Here is a 15,083-nt window from a genome sequence, read left to right as displayed (position 1 = left end):
AGCTGGATCAGGAAGACAGATCTGACTGTCTCTTTTCCTGAGGTGAATGTCCTCTTGTTATTCATGCCGAAATTCATTCTTTCATTAGGGGCTGCAAAATGGCGATCATCCAATTCTACCTTCTTTCCTCACCAGGCTAGCAAGGGGAGTTTCACTGCATCAGCGGAGATGCAGTACATGTAGAACTTCTCAGGGTTTGTACTTGGGTCCAAGCCAGATCCAGTCACTCTATACGGTGAGGCCACTACACAAGCTGTAAGAGGAGCAAGCTGGGGGCAGGGAAGGGAGAGGTGACAACTTCAGGGTTGTGTCACAGGCTGAGGTGACTTTGTTCGTTTTCAGCGTGGAGGCAGAGTAGCGCCGTCCTCAGTGTCTAGTTGGTAGAGGTCAAGGAACGGGTATTGCCTGGCCCAGAGGAAGTGCCCTCTGTTGACAAGGGGTTGGGTGGAGGGATGCATGGATGGACGTAGCTGGGGATGACTGTCATACACACAATGGTTATAATCAAGAGATTGCTTAAGAAGAGAGTATATAGGAAAGTTGTTATCATCACACTCAGACTCTAATCTTCTTTACAACAACTTACAGAAGAATAGCAGAAACTTTTTGGTTTAGTATTTTTCCACTCAAACTCAATTTATTTTATTTTTTTCCTTTGGATACAGAGCTTCCATAACATTTCCCTTTAAAGGGGCTATTTAAATTCCCCAGGCCATGAGTGCATCCTTGACCTGCAAAACAGCTTCTGACTTGGCTGCAGCTACTTCCATCTTCGGAGCTCTTGATCTGGGTAATGCAGAGTAGAGACCGGCCATGATGTTCCCTGGCTCCCCATTAAATGGTAACAGCTTGATAGCTTTGGGGAATACTTGGCAAATTTGCAGCTATCTGATCCAGAGAGAAGCAGAGGGAAAGAAAGAGATTTAGGCTCTACCGATGAGCAAGAGGCAAAATTATCCTAGTTATGTCTGTGCCTAGTGACAGCAGAAAGGGCATGGCTTTCGGCTGCCTGTTCCTGGGGATGCCAGCTGACTACGGCATGTCACGGGCCACAGTGGGAATTGCTCTCAGTCCCTGCTATGGCCAGACACTGCACCAGGGGCTCAACATGCATCGGGAAGCCATACAGTCTGGTGGGTACAAATCTGACCTTTACATATGATGAACTGGTTTCAAATTCTCAGTGTTGGTTGGGTCAGGCATTTAATCTCCCTGAGCCTTGATGCTCAGGAAATGCAAGTTAAACACCTAATGTATATTCAATCAATAGTAGTTGTTTCTGTCATTGTCTTCTGTCCTGAATTGCGTTTTTTAAACTATGATGCTCTGTCACCCATAAGGGGATTCTGATGGTGTTTTAGAGGGGGGATATACACATTTGCAGGATAAAGTTCTTCCTAAAGGTTTGGGTTTTTTTTTTTTTTAAGATTTTATTTATTTATTTGAGAGAGAGAGAATGAGAGAGAGAGAGAGCACAAGATGGGGGAGGGTCAGAGGGAGAAGCAGACTCCCTGCTGAGCAGGAAGCCCAATGCGGGACTTGATCCTGGGACTCTGGGATCATGACCTGAGCCGAAGGCAGACGCTCTACCGACTGAGCCACCCAGGCGCCCCTAAAGCTTTGCTTTAAAAAAAAAATTATGTTGAGGGAAATTTTCAATGATTAAAAAAAGTGATATGTTATGGACTAGAATGTACACTTTATATTCATTTTTAATGATGGCGTGTGTTTCAAGATTATTTCATATATGCAGTAACTGCTTTAAATTGCTCCCCCAACCTTCTAGAATTGCCTATGCATTCCTGTCTGCCTACTACTCCCAAAAAAGCTTGAAAAAATGGTCTTACCACAATCTGGCGCCACAGATACCACAATTGCCCCCATTCTGCAGACAAAGGAGGAGTCTCAGACATTTGATGAGGTGTAAGCCAGGATTCAAAACTTCACTATGAAGTCCATGCCCTTCCCCATTCCTGCCATTGTACCAGAGCTAAGAAGAGAATAATTACATAATATGAAATGTGTCAGTCAGGATTCTCCAGAGAAACAGAACCAATAGGGTAGATGTAGATAGATAGAGATTTTCTATGAGGAGCTGGCTCATGCAGTTACGGAGGCTGAGACGTTCTATGATCTGAGAGCTGGAGGCTCTGGGAAGCCAGTGGCGGAGTCCCAGTCTGCCTCTGAAGGTCTGCGAGGCCTGAGCACTGATGTCTGAGGGCAGGAGGAGATGGATGGTGAAGCTCAGGCAGAGAGCAAATGTGCCCTCCCTCCATCTTTTTGTTCTGTTCAGACCCTCAAGGAATTGGATGATGCCCATGCACACTGCTGAGGGCGATCTACTTTACTCAGTCCCCAACTCAGATGCTAACCTCTTCCTGAAACAACCTCACAGACACACCGAGAGATAATGTTTTGCCAGCTCTCTGGGAGTCCCTTAGCCTAGTCAAGTTGACACATAAAATTAACCCTCACAGGAAGCATTCCCAACCGAGGCCCCATCTGCCTCTGGGCTGGGTCATTTGACTTCGGTCCCAGCAGCTGCTGCCTCAGCAACACCTAGCACTGTTTCCACGTCTGTAAAGCCCGGGCTGCAATTGCTGGCGACTCAGCATCTAAGCCAGCTGTGGTGTCAGTGTTCCTCCATCACGTCCCCCGTGGTGCCCACTGTAGTGGGGAATGCCTCAGTGCTAGCCGCCCAGACCCACGGAGGCTGCAGAGGCCAGGTGACAGCCTCAAAAAGTGGAGCGTTCAAGCCCAGTGGGGGATGGAACAGAGTTAGGTATTCATCAAATAACCCATAAACTGGATTGTAGCGAGTGTGGCACAGGAGGGACATACAAATCAAGAGGGACTAGAAACCAGAGAGCTGAGAAAGAGTGCTTAGACAGAAAAGGGAGGAAGAACTATTCCAGGCAGAGGGAACAGCATGGGCAAAGGCCCTGTGGTGGAAGGGAGCCTGACGTATACAGTGAACTGATAAAAAGGCAGAGAGGCTGGAACACAGCAGCAAGGGGCCTGTGTTGAGAGATAGGCTGCAGCCTGGCCTTGTAAGGCCTTGGGCCCTGTTAAGGATTGTGTTCTTCATCGTAAGATGTGAAAACGTTGACATGACTTAAGAGGAGGAGTGACGTGGTCAGATATGTCTTGCCAAAAGTTTACACTTCAGCTGCAGTGTGGGAGGAGTTTGGAGAAGACAAGGGGAAATGGAAGCAGGGACCAGGTAAGAAACTTTACAGTTGCTTCTTTGAGTGATTTTTGGAGTAGGGTGAAGTCCAAAGGGATGGAGGGAGTAGATGATCTATGAAGATGTTAGGAAGGGAAATTGACAGCACCTGGTGATCGGCTAGATAGGCAAAGAAAGGGAGAGAGTGTTGCCAAGGGGGATTTGTAGGGTTCTGTCCTATGCGGCTCAATAGAGGAAATTGCCTTGCGCTTGTGTGGCGAGGACAATGCCAGAAAAGAATCTGTGTATGGGGGCCGTGAGCAACAGGGAGGAGACGAGCTGAGTAGGAATGCCTGAGAGCTGCAAGAGGAGAGGCAGTGTGGACAAGCTTGGATTCAGACCTGGATTCGGGAAAAGGGGTCTGTGCTGGAGGCAGAAGCCTGTGAGTCACGGCCGTGAAGGTGGTGGATGGAGCTGGGGGTGGTTGAGATCACTGCCTGACATTTTAGGGAGCAGTCAGTAAACGGAGAAGCGCTATTAAGCTTTGTAAAATATTTAAAAATAGCTTCTGTTCTACCACCTCTTACCCCCCATCACATCAAGAATTTGGAAGGTTTTAGAAGGGCAGGTCTGAAACTAATAACCTGTTGGGTTTTCCAGCTGACTTTGGCCATGGGATTTTCTATTCGTATGAATAAGCCCAATAAATGATAAAGTGCACAAAGTGAAAACAGAACAGGTCTGGTTGATGCAGGGTTGTGAAGGACAGCTTCCCTTCTGCTCAGGCTTCTCCCTGCCAGAGATACCTCACAGGTATCTCTGGGAACTCTCAGGGTTTCAAGGAAATCAGCGTGCAACCTGCAGGCCGGAACGATTTCCTGTTTGCCTCCACCTCTGAGGGGTTCTGAGTCTTTGATGGTCTGATGGGAGTGTGCTGACCATCATCAGTCTGTCCAAGATGGCACACAAGGACCCCAGGATCTCAGCAAAATTCTGGGTCCTCTTAGCAAACCTCAGTTATCCCTAGCCCTGAACTTCAGATACTTTGAAGACTTCCAGCCGACAGAGCTCCAAACAGGCCAGCTTTTACACGGGATGCAATTGAGAAACCCAGCTTTTGTCAGCCGAGAGTCTCCTTGACGATGAAGGCCTGCTGGGTTTCCCGAGTGGCACCCTCATTAAAAAAAAATGCAATTTAATTGTCAGTGGAACTAAGGGCATGTGTTGGATACTGTTCATTGGCATTGATTCTGCAGCAACAAAGAAGTAGAGGATGCCAGGAGAAGCTCGTGGGTCTGGGAAGTAGAGGGAAGGGTGGCATTTGGGGATTTTGCTAGTGCTAAATTACTCCATCTGTTGCATTAATAACCAATCAGTCAGGGGGGCTGGGAAAATGGGTAATTGAAGCATACGGTACCTATTAGGACCTAACTGCACATATGTAACTGCTCATTTCATCTGTACAAATGACTGCTTACTTATGCAAATGGCAGGTCTGGATACCCATGGTGGGGAATTCTGCTGAGAAAGCATTTCCCATGGAAAGACTATATTCAAACCCCGAACACGCTGAAAAGTCTAGGACCCACGATGCCATGCATGCAAAAAAGAAAAAGCTACAAGCCAGGTGGAAAGAGCAAAGTCCTGTTGGAAGGATGAGGCATTGGAGGCTATGCTTTTCCAAAAGGGGCTGGTGAGCATGGCTTGCATTGGCCACAGTGTGGGGCAGATTAAGGTAAAGCGACAGCACTCAAAGCAAAGATCACTGGGAGGCTGGGGGTCCAAAATTTGGGAGTGGTTGGTCCAGATAGCCCAGTGTGATTTGTGGGACAGACACAGATATTAGGAATGGTAACATAACTAGTCACGTGACCCCGATATAACCTATGGTACCCTATTGCTGAGACTGCAATGCTGAAGACTAACTTAGAGAACCAAATGTCTCTTCGTGATTTGGGGGAAATTCATGGAGAATTCCTTGTGATTCTTTCTGTCTTCATAACCGGCTTTCTTGTGTGCTATCATTTCACCCTGTCTATAATCCTTAGAGACCACAGTCAGCTCTGTCACTGGTTTCTACAAGTGGCCCACATTTTGTGGCTTTTGGACACTGTACCAGAGTGGGGAGACGTGGGGACTGTCCAGCAGAAGGTGTGACAGCATTCGGTCCCTAGCTTTCAGCCACCTCCTCACTCCCCTCCATTTTCCCTCTTATTCTACCACTTTGATACCCTCCCAAGCACAATCAATATCTCTCCTCTGTTCTGCCCAAGATCAAATGCTTCGCATTCTCTGCTGTGACCTCAAATACTTATCAAACCATTTTTCCCACTAAGACAATGATTGCTTTCTAAGAGGAGTTTTGGCAAATTCAATTTTTTCTAATTTGTTTTATAAAAATGGACCCTGATTCAAAATTTAATATAAGCTTCTATGTATAACATTGACCGTTCCTCTATTTCTGTTGCTGGAAAGAAAAATGGGTTGGCATTATCAGGTCTTGGACAGGAGGTGACTTAGGATACTTTTGGCTCTAATTCAAATTAAATAATAAAGCAAATTATATCTCACCTCATAAGAACTCTGGAAGTGAGGTAGCTCTCTCTGGGTTGGCTAATTCAGTAGCTCAGTTATCTAATTAAAGACCCATATTTTTCTGCCCTCCACTCTGCCACTTTCGGTAAGTGAAATTTGTTCTGACATCGGCTTTCCATATGCTCACTAAATGGTAAAACACTTCCAGGCGTGACGAGTCACAACCATGTTCAGAGAAGAAAGGAGGCCATGACTTCTCTGTGTCTCTTTGGAAGGGCAAGGAAACCATTTTGCAAAATTCTCTAAGAGACATTCCTTCCTGTCCCAATAGACCAGTAATCTGCCATATGCTCATGACAACCATTCACTGGTGTGGTAAACTGACTCATCCTGACTTGCCTGGTTTAATCAGAACTTTATTTTTTTTTTTTTTAAGATTCTATTTATTTGTTAGAGAGCGAGCGAGAGAGAAACAGCATGAGAGGGGAGAGGGTCAGAGGGAGAAGCAGGCTCCCCGCCGAGCTGGGAGCCTGATGCGGGACTCGATCCCAGGACCCCGGGACCATGACCTGAGCCGAAGGCAGTCGCTTAACCAACTGAGCCACCCAGGTGCCCTAATCAGAACTTTAATCAGAACTTTAATCTGCAACTTAAAGGGCAGAGGTCGCCTCCCTAAAGCCCAAGATCCTCATGTCGGGGAGGGGAGTCCTTAAAGCAAATCTGGGCTCTGTTGAGAAGGAAAGAAAGGAGGAAATAAACACTGATTAGACAACCAATTTTATCTGCTCCAGGAAAGGTAACTTAGTGGAAAACAGAAGGAAGTTGCCATAGGGCCGTGGGCAATGCTGTTTCTATGGTTCTGGAAACTACCGCAGGCTCTTGAATAGGTACACATGAAGATACAGAATTGAACTTCTTTCTCTCTGGACCATGAATACTGGGGTTTGAGCAAATCTTTTGCCTTATCTTGTCTCAGACAAGCTCAGTATCTCCTTGATTTTGTTCTTTACAATTACCAGCCCTGTAGCTTCATCAGTGACCACCCATCCCTACCCCAAACTTGACCATGATGGATCCCATATAGCTTGTGCATTCTGATACCTCAACTGCATTTACCAAAATGGGCATGGCCAAGATGGGTTACAGAATTAAAGCCAGGAATGGTATGCTGAAAAATGCCCCCCCCCCAAGATATCTAAGACCTGATCCCTAAAACCTGGGTGAATATTCCATTAAATGACAAAAAAGTTGATAAGATTAAGGATCTCGAGCTGGGGAGATTATCCTGGATTATCCAGGTGGGCTCTAAATATAATGAAATATATCCTTATAAGAGAGCAGCAGAGGGAGATTGAGGTGAAATAGAAGATGATGTGACCACGAAGCAGGATTTGAAGATGGTCGCCTACAAGCCTAGGACAAGCAGCCAAAGCCAAGGAAGGCAGCAGCCTCCAGTAGCTAGAAGAGGCAAAAACCAGATTCTCCCTTAGAGCCCCCGGGGGAGTGCAAAAACTGTTGACATTTTGATTTTCTCTCAGTGCAACTCATTTGGACTTCTGGCCTGCAGAAGTGTGGGAGACTAAATTTCTACCAAGTTTGTTGTCATTTGGGACAGTAGCCATAGGAAAGAACACACCAGATCTAATCAGAATGAGAGACGATGTGGGAGGTGTGGGTGAGCAGGTCATGTTGCCTGAGTTTTTTTTCAGGGGTTCAGTCTTCAGGATACCAGGAACAGATGACTGAGACTGACCGAGATTGAATCCTGATTGTTTGATAGATGCCCTGTGGAGATGCCCACCTGCACGGATCGTATATCATACAAGACATGGGAGGTGTTTGAGCTCTGGTCCCACTACCTGAATAGCAAGGGATGGTCACAAGGCCATTGGACAAAGTGGCCAAAGGGACAAATGCTCTTCTGTACCCAAGGGAAGCATGCCCTGCCTCACTACCAAGTCAGAGGAAGGCACAGAAGGGGCTTCTTCTTAGCAGTCTAGCTTGTGAGAGGGAGCCAGAAATTCCATTTGGGGGAGTGAGAGCTGAGACCTCTGCACTTCCCTGGTTCATGGAGTTTCAGAGGGCATTTATTACTTGGGTATTTAGATAATGGAGGCCTTGCCATTGTCAAGTTAAGGTTGTCTTCCCCTCTAGCAACGTATTAACATTAAGATAGTTGGGAGATCCCTGGAAGAATGTCACCCATGTCCCACCCAGGAGTGTGTGTTGGCAGCGAGGTTGCAGGGTGTCAGGTTATGCTTTGTCTTCAGCTAGCCTTCTGCTCCCTCATCAGTGCCATAGTAACTTTCTCGGGCTGCCATAACAAAACACCATAAACTGGGTGGCTTCAATAACAGAAATTTCAAATCTCAGGGTCCTGGAGGCTAGAAGTCCAAGATCAAGGTGTTGGCAGGGTCAGTTCCCCCTGAGGGCTGTGAGGGAGAATCTGGTCTGTTCCTCTCTCTTAGCTTCTGGTAGCTTCAGGCATCCTCAGCTTTATAGGTGGCATTCTCCTGCGTCCTCACACCATCTCTCTCTTGTGTGTCTAAATTTCTCCTTTTTATAAGGACATCTGTCATACTGGATTCGCACCTACCCTAATGAGCTCACCTTACCTTGATCATCTGCAAAGACCCTATTGCCAAATGAGGTGACATTCACAGGTACTGCAGGTTAGGATTTTTAACATTCTTTAAAGGGACACAATTCAACCCGTCATAGGAGTCACTGGTCACACAGTTTATGAAATATTTTCAGAGCTGTTAACAAATTCTCATGACAATTGTGTGGGGCTCCTAATTAGGTATGCCCATTTTACAGATGAAGATGGAATCCTGCACAAATCCATGAGCAACCGGCCACTGTCCAGACAAGGACCGAGACCCAGAACCTGGTCTGCTTCTTTGCCAGGGCTCTTTCTGGAGTCCATGCTGATGAGGGAGCAGAAGGCAAGCTGAGGACAAAGCACAAGCTGACACCCTGCAACCTCCTCCCCCCAAGAGTGGGATATGTTTAACATTCCTCAGGCCCTCCTGGCTGCCCTAAAGCTAAGGGAAGGAAAAACGAATGGTGAACTGATAGAGACCACAGTCCTGCGAGACACGAGTCTCCATCAGTTTACCAAAGTCTTAGCGATTTACAAGGAAAAAGCATTCTTATCATTAGCCTAACTTCCAGAGACCCATAACTCAATTTCCTGGAGCCCTAACATCACCCTCCCTTCCGTGAGCGTTGTGGGAAACAGAGGTAGAGGAAAAGTAAACAAAATAAAATTTCATTATAACCTGCAGCCCCTTGTCAAACACTTGAGGCAGGCAGAGTACAACGTTCCTCCAGGGAGCTCCCAACTATCTTAATGTTAGTGCCTTACTAGAGGGAAAAACAACTTTAGCTTGACAATAACAAGGCCTCCAGTATCCTGTAAATCTTCTTTAGCATATGAGGGTCCTTTTGGACACCTCCCCTTTCCTTACCTCCCGCAACTCCCAAGTATATGATCAGCCACCCCTCATAACCCTGGGGCAGCAGTCTCTTTCTGCCCACGGGTCCTGTCCCTGGGCTTTAATAAAATCACCTTTTTTGCACCAAAGACGTCTCAAGAATTCTTTCTTGGCTGTCAGCTCCCGGCCTCACCGACATTCCAAAAACCACATCACAGGCTGCTTCTCTCCTAGGAAAAATCTGGCCTGAGGGAAGGAGGCCACCTGAACGACAATGGGATGACCCAGAGGCAGACACCAGAGCAGGAAAAGTTTCTATCTGAAACCATGTTTGTTCCAGGTGGGTTAACCAGCTGTGTTACCTCTCTCCCAGACCAAAGCCGGTAGAAATGGAGGGAGCTGCTGGGATACTTTGGCATTTGGTCTTGCCTTGATAACGTTTTCTCTCACACTGGGACTAGAGGGTTACTGGTCCTGTGCCCTGTGAATTATTTGGCTGATTAGTTTTCCCATGCCCCTCCCATCTCCTGGGGCCATCAGGAAACTCATGACTACATGACTAAGTGGGTAGAAGTTCATCATCTGCACATCCACATGCCAACTTCCTTGCTGTTCTTGACTTTCTCATTGGATGCATATTTTCTTTGGTCCCAGTTTTTTATTTATAACCTCTACTTTATTGAAAGCATTCATGTAAGCTGCCTCTATTCCTTCGTGGATTGAAACAGGATATAAAGAAATAAAATATTATCTTTTTCCAGAAAAAAAAAGTGTTTTGGAAAAAGAAAGCCTTTTTTTTTTTTTTTTTTCATGATAGAAACAGAAGATAAGGGAAAGATTATCCAATTTCAGAGGCTTTGTGCTCTGGAGAATACAGGCCTATGATGTTTGCTATTAACTGTATGGGCTACAGCATAAATTTCTACAATTGGAATAATTGTGCCAGTGTTGTTATTTTCATTTCCATTAGCACTTTTGCATGTTGTTATTGCGGGCCGGTGGGGGGGAGAGTGGGATTTCAATTCTTTCATTCCTTTTATTCAGAGTCAGGTTTATTTCGATTTAATTGACAAAGAGTAAAATTTATCCTTCTTGGGTGTGACAATTCAGTGCATTTTGACAGAGGTTTAGAATCGCGTAACCACTGCCACGGTCCCAGGTAGAGAATATTTCCATCACTCCAGAAAGTTCCCTAGTGCTCCTTTGTAGTCAATGCCCTCTCCTCCTCTCCCCGGCTCCTGCTCCACTCCCCTCAAGCTGATTTCTGTCCCTGTAGTTTTGTTTTTTCTCCAAGTAACATATAAGTGAAATCATATCTTATGTAGCCTTTTGTGCCTGGCTTCTTTCAATTAGCATAATGTGTTTCGAGAATCATTCATGCTATTGCATATATCAGTAGCTGATCCCCTTTGACAGCTTAACAGCATTTCACTGGCTAGATATTTATTCATCAGTTGAAGGATATTTGGGTTGTTTCTAGTTTTTGATGAATATGAATAGACCTGCTGTGCACATCTGCATACAGGTCTTTTGTGGACACAGCATTTTTCTTGGGTAAACATCTAGAGTAAAATTGCTGGGTCATACATACAATTGGTGTGCAACTATAAAAAATTGCCAGTCATTTTTCCAAAGTGGCCGGGTATACCATTTTGCATTCTTGCCAGCGATGTATTCCAGTTCCAATCGCTCTGCATTTTTACAAGGGGGTTTATCTTAGTCCATTCGGGCTGCTATAAGCAAGTTCTGCCAACTGGGCCGCTCATAAACAACAGAAACTTATTGCTGGAAGCCCGAGATCAGGGTACCAGCCTGGTCAAGCAAGAGCCCTCTTCAGGGCTGAAGATTTCTTCTCGTGTCCTCACAGGGTGGAAGGTTCCTGAGGTAGCTCTGTAGGATCTCTTTTAGAAGAGCACTAATCCCGTTCTGGAGACTTGACCTTTATGACCTAATCACATCCCAAAGACCCCACCCACTAATACCATTACCTTTGGGGGTTAGGATTTCAGCATATAAATTTTGGAGGGGACACACACAAACATTTAGACCATAGCAGTATTGATGGTTTTTGTTTGTTTGCTTTTACCATTCTAGTAGGTGTGCAGAGGTGTATCCTTGTGGTTTTAATTTGAGTTTAGTTAATGGCTAATGATGGTGCGCGTTTTTTCATGTGCTTATTTGCCATCTGTAGCTTTACTTTGAATAAGTGTCTGTTCAAATCTTTTACCCATTTTTGAATAGTGTTTATCATTCAATCATTGAACGGTAAGAATTCTTTATACAATCTGGACACAGCCAATTACCAGATAAGCGTTTCACAAATACTTTGTCCCAGTCTGTGGCTGTCTTTTCATTTTTTTAGCAGTGCTTTCTGAAGAGCGGAAGTTTTTAATTCTAATATCCTCCACTTTACCATTTTTTTTTCTCTTATGGCTTTTGCTTTTTGTGTCCTATCTTCTGTAAAAATTGTCTAAACCAAGGTCACAAAAATTTTCTTTAGTTTTCTTCTAGATGTTTTATGGTTTTAGGCTTCACATTGAAATCTATGATTAATTTTGAGTTGACGTTTGTATATGGCACGAGCTGAGTGTTCACATTCATTTTTCCCATATGGGCATCTAATTGTTCCAGCACCATTTGTTGGAACGTCTCTTTCTCCTTTGACTTACCCTGGTGCCTTTGTGAATTCTCTCATTCTTGATTTGGAATGAGATGCTGTCATTCACATCCTGCCCTTGCTTTCCAAGTTTCAGCCTGGCATTGAGCCTAGATAGAGACTTTGTTGCATTAGGTAACCATCTGTAAAGGGGAAAATGTTTGCTATAAGTGACTAATAAAAAAGCCTCCTAAAGCCTGATGAATTGGCTTCGACATCTAAGTACTTCCCCCAGGTTTGAAAAGAGAAAGCTGAAAGACATCCAGTCTCACCTGCTCAAATGAAATTCAGTTTTCTCTGATTGGATGGTCATAAAATCTGCTTTTATCTGCCGCCCTAGCATTTTCTGAAAGAAATCCAATTTAGCAAGTAGAATATAAAAGCCATTCCAGCTGATAAATACAAGCTGGCGGCAAGCCATGGAGAGCCTCTCTGCTCTGGCACTGGGAGACTGGCTGAGATGAAGGTGGTGTGGCCAAGTCCATGGTGGGCCATGCATCTTGGGGCTTGGGGCCACCTGAGGCCATCAGAGCTGTGATGATGGAGCCTACAGCATCCAGGGAAGAAGCAGAGGGCTTCAGAGTCATCAGGTTCTGTGATGGCTGCATTCTCTGATCTTTGTAAATTGTTTCCCCTTTGTGAACCTGTTTTCTCACTTGTAACTGGGGATAGGAGGACCCCGTGTCAGGGTGAAGAGAAGACTCAATGCAGATGAGGTCATGCAGGTGCCCATCTAATGCTCAGTACTTAGGAAGTTCTCCATGATGATAACCTGGAAAAAACTCAGGGGGACTTGGGGAGAGGTGCCAACATTTAAATCCTTGTAGTGTGACTTACTAGGTGTGTGATGATGGAGGGCTCTCTTCTCTAATCTTACTACTTGTAGCACTGCTGAGTGGCTGAAGAATAATCCCTGTCCAGTGTTCCTAGCAGTGGAAGCACTTGATTAAGGGAAGTAGTAGGTGATATTATTTATGGGAGGCTCACTAATGCCTCTCCCCCCTAATATGTCCACGTCCTCACCCTTGGAAACTTACATGGCAAAAGAGACTTTGCAGATGTGTTTATGTTAAGGTTCTTGAGATGGGCAGATTATCTTGGATGCTCTAGGTGAGCCCTACATGTAATCACAAGGGTCCTTATGGAAGGGAGTCAGGAGGGCTGGGACCAGAAAATGTCGGTGTGGTGAGAGCAGAGAATGTTGCTACACAGCTAGGTTTGAAGATGGAGGATGGGATTATGAGCCAAGGAATGCAGCCAGCTTCCAGAAGCTCCAAAAGACAAGGAATTAGAGCCTACAGAAAGAATGCAGCTCTGCTAACACCTTGATTTCAAGACTTCTGACCTCCAGAACTTTAAGCAAATGCCTTTGCCTTGTTTTAAGCAATTAAGTTGGTGGTCATTTGGTATAACACCAATAGGAAGCTCATACATTATTATTATTATTATTATTTATACTAATAAAGAAGTTACAGACATTCTTCTGTGGATAGCAATTCTATAGTGTTCTCTCTGCCTTGGAATATTAATTACATGACTCTTTGTCTTCAAGGGCCACCTTTTTGTTGTTGTTGTTGTTGTTAAGGCTTCCACAGTCTGGCCTCGTGCTTTGAACTTGTGGATCATCATGAAAATGTACTTTTAGCTTAGTACAGATGGGCTGGGAGTGGGACTCAAAAATGACCCTTCAGCGGATTGAATGATTCAGAGGTGGACCCCCGTGGTAGTGCATGTCTTGAGGAACCCCGCCCAAATGGTTTTCTCTCTAACCAGCATTCCTGGGGGCCATGTGCAGACTAGAAAGGGCACGGACTTAAGGATCAGATCTGGGTCTGGCTCCTCCTCCTCCACCATCAGAGCCTGAGTTCAGTTACGTAATTTGTCTGAGCCTCAGGTTCCTTCTCCGTCCCATGGAGAAGTGATTCTAACCTCTCAGGGGAGTATGATGGGTCCCCCAAGACAGCATCTCTGGGACTGCTAGCACGGAGGGCTGCAGGGTGGGCAAGCCGCCACGGGCATCCCCATGCGCTGTGGCATCAGGGCCTTAGAGATTCTGGTCTGGAGGATCACACCACTTGGGTTGCTGTGATCAGACCTTCTGTTCCCTCCACAGCTTGAGGCCTGCGGTCACATTTGAGACCAGTGCTAGACCAGGAGAGCTTTCTGTGCTGAGGGAAATGTCCAAAACTCTAGCACACATAGAGCCACATGAAAGCAGTAAGCTCTTGGAGCATGGCTAGTGAAACTGAGAAATTGAATCCTTACTTTATTTGTGTCGATTTAAATTTAAGGAGCCAGCCCAAGACTTGGGAAGTCACGGCAACCTCTCATAGCAGGGTCAAGAGTGAGGAACACCATAAAGGTGCCAGAGTAAATAATGAGGAAAGCAGAGTTTTTTTCACAAACAGCTGCTGGATAGCCATATTTATTTAAAAAAAAAAAGTGGCAATTTAAATTTAACTGTTAATCAATTAAAATGAAACAAAAGTAGACATTTCTTTTCTCACACTAGCTGCATTTCAAGGGCCCAGCAGTCACACATGGCGAGTAGGTTACTGCGTTGGGCAGTGCACACCATAGAACATTTCCATCATCCATAGAACACTTCCATCTCCCAGGTGGTTCTACTGGATGGTGTTGATCGATAGAAGGCCCGTCCCAGATTTTGCAGTTTGGTGTGGTTTTACAGAGTACTAACTTGAGTCCTTTGCATTGGCTGTTGGTGGGCTCTGTTGAGAAGGATTCTGAGTTGGAGTCTCGGTGGGGCAAGAAGGAGCACAGGGGTAGGTTAGCAAAATCTGCCTGGGGCATGGATAAAGAGTACCGGCCAGGGCATCTCCTGCTTGTGCAGCCTGCCTCAGAGGCTGGGGCTCTGACCGCACTCAGCTTGTTCCTTTCCTCCTTGGCCACATCCCTGAGTGCTGCGAACCCCCGCAATCTGTGTCAACCAGAGCCACCAGGCTCCTACCAGCGACCCTGGAGTCTCCTGTGAACCCTGGCCTCACCATGAGCATTAGCTAGTTGGTCCATTTCTGTGACCCAGCTTGCACCTGGGAGTGCTAATCCCCCCTGGAAAGTGTTCTCCAGCCAACTCTTTGTACTTAGGAATGTTTGAGTGTCTCCTCGGTTATTTATCAGGGTGGAAAATGCTCCCTGCCATTCTCAGGGAAAATGCTCCCCAAGACCACAGGCTTAGTATGCTTGAATGTTTCCAAATCACACAGCTGCCTATAAAATTCCACTTGGGCTTTGCTGGGGACTTAAAGGACGCCACAGACTGCTTCCT

The 15,083-nt window shown here is 45.7% G+C and overlaps 1 long non-coding RNA gene across 1 annotated transcript; it reads right to left on the bottom strand.

The window, feature by feature from the left end:
- Positions 1-631: 631 nt before the first annotated feature.
- Positions 632-9,578, bottom strand: LOC113929955. Its single transcript, XR_003522367.1, has 3 exons — positions 9,276-9,578; positions 1,848-1,990; positions 632-888 (listed from the first exon to the last, which is right to left on the bottom strand). It is a non-coding gene; the product is annotated as an uncharacterized LOC113929955 (long non-coding RNA).
- Between the last annotated feature and the right edge of the window lie 5,505 nt (positions 9,579-15,083).

Source organism: Zalophus californianus, chromosome 5 (assembly GCF_009762305.2).
Source record: "Zalophus californianus isolate mZalCal1 chromosome 5, mZalCal1.pri.v2, whole genome shotgun sequence".
Lineage (NCBI taxonomy): Eukaryota > Metazoa > Chordata > Mammalia > Carnivora > Otariidae > Zalophus > Zalophus californianus.
The sequence above is the reverse complement of the archived record's forward strand: the minus strand, read 5'-3'. Positions and strand labels throughout refer to the sequence as shown.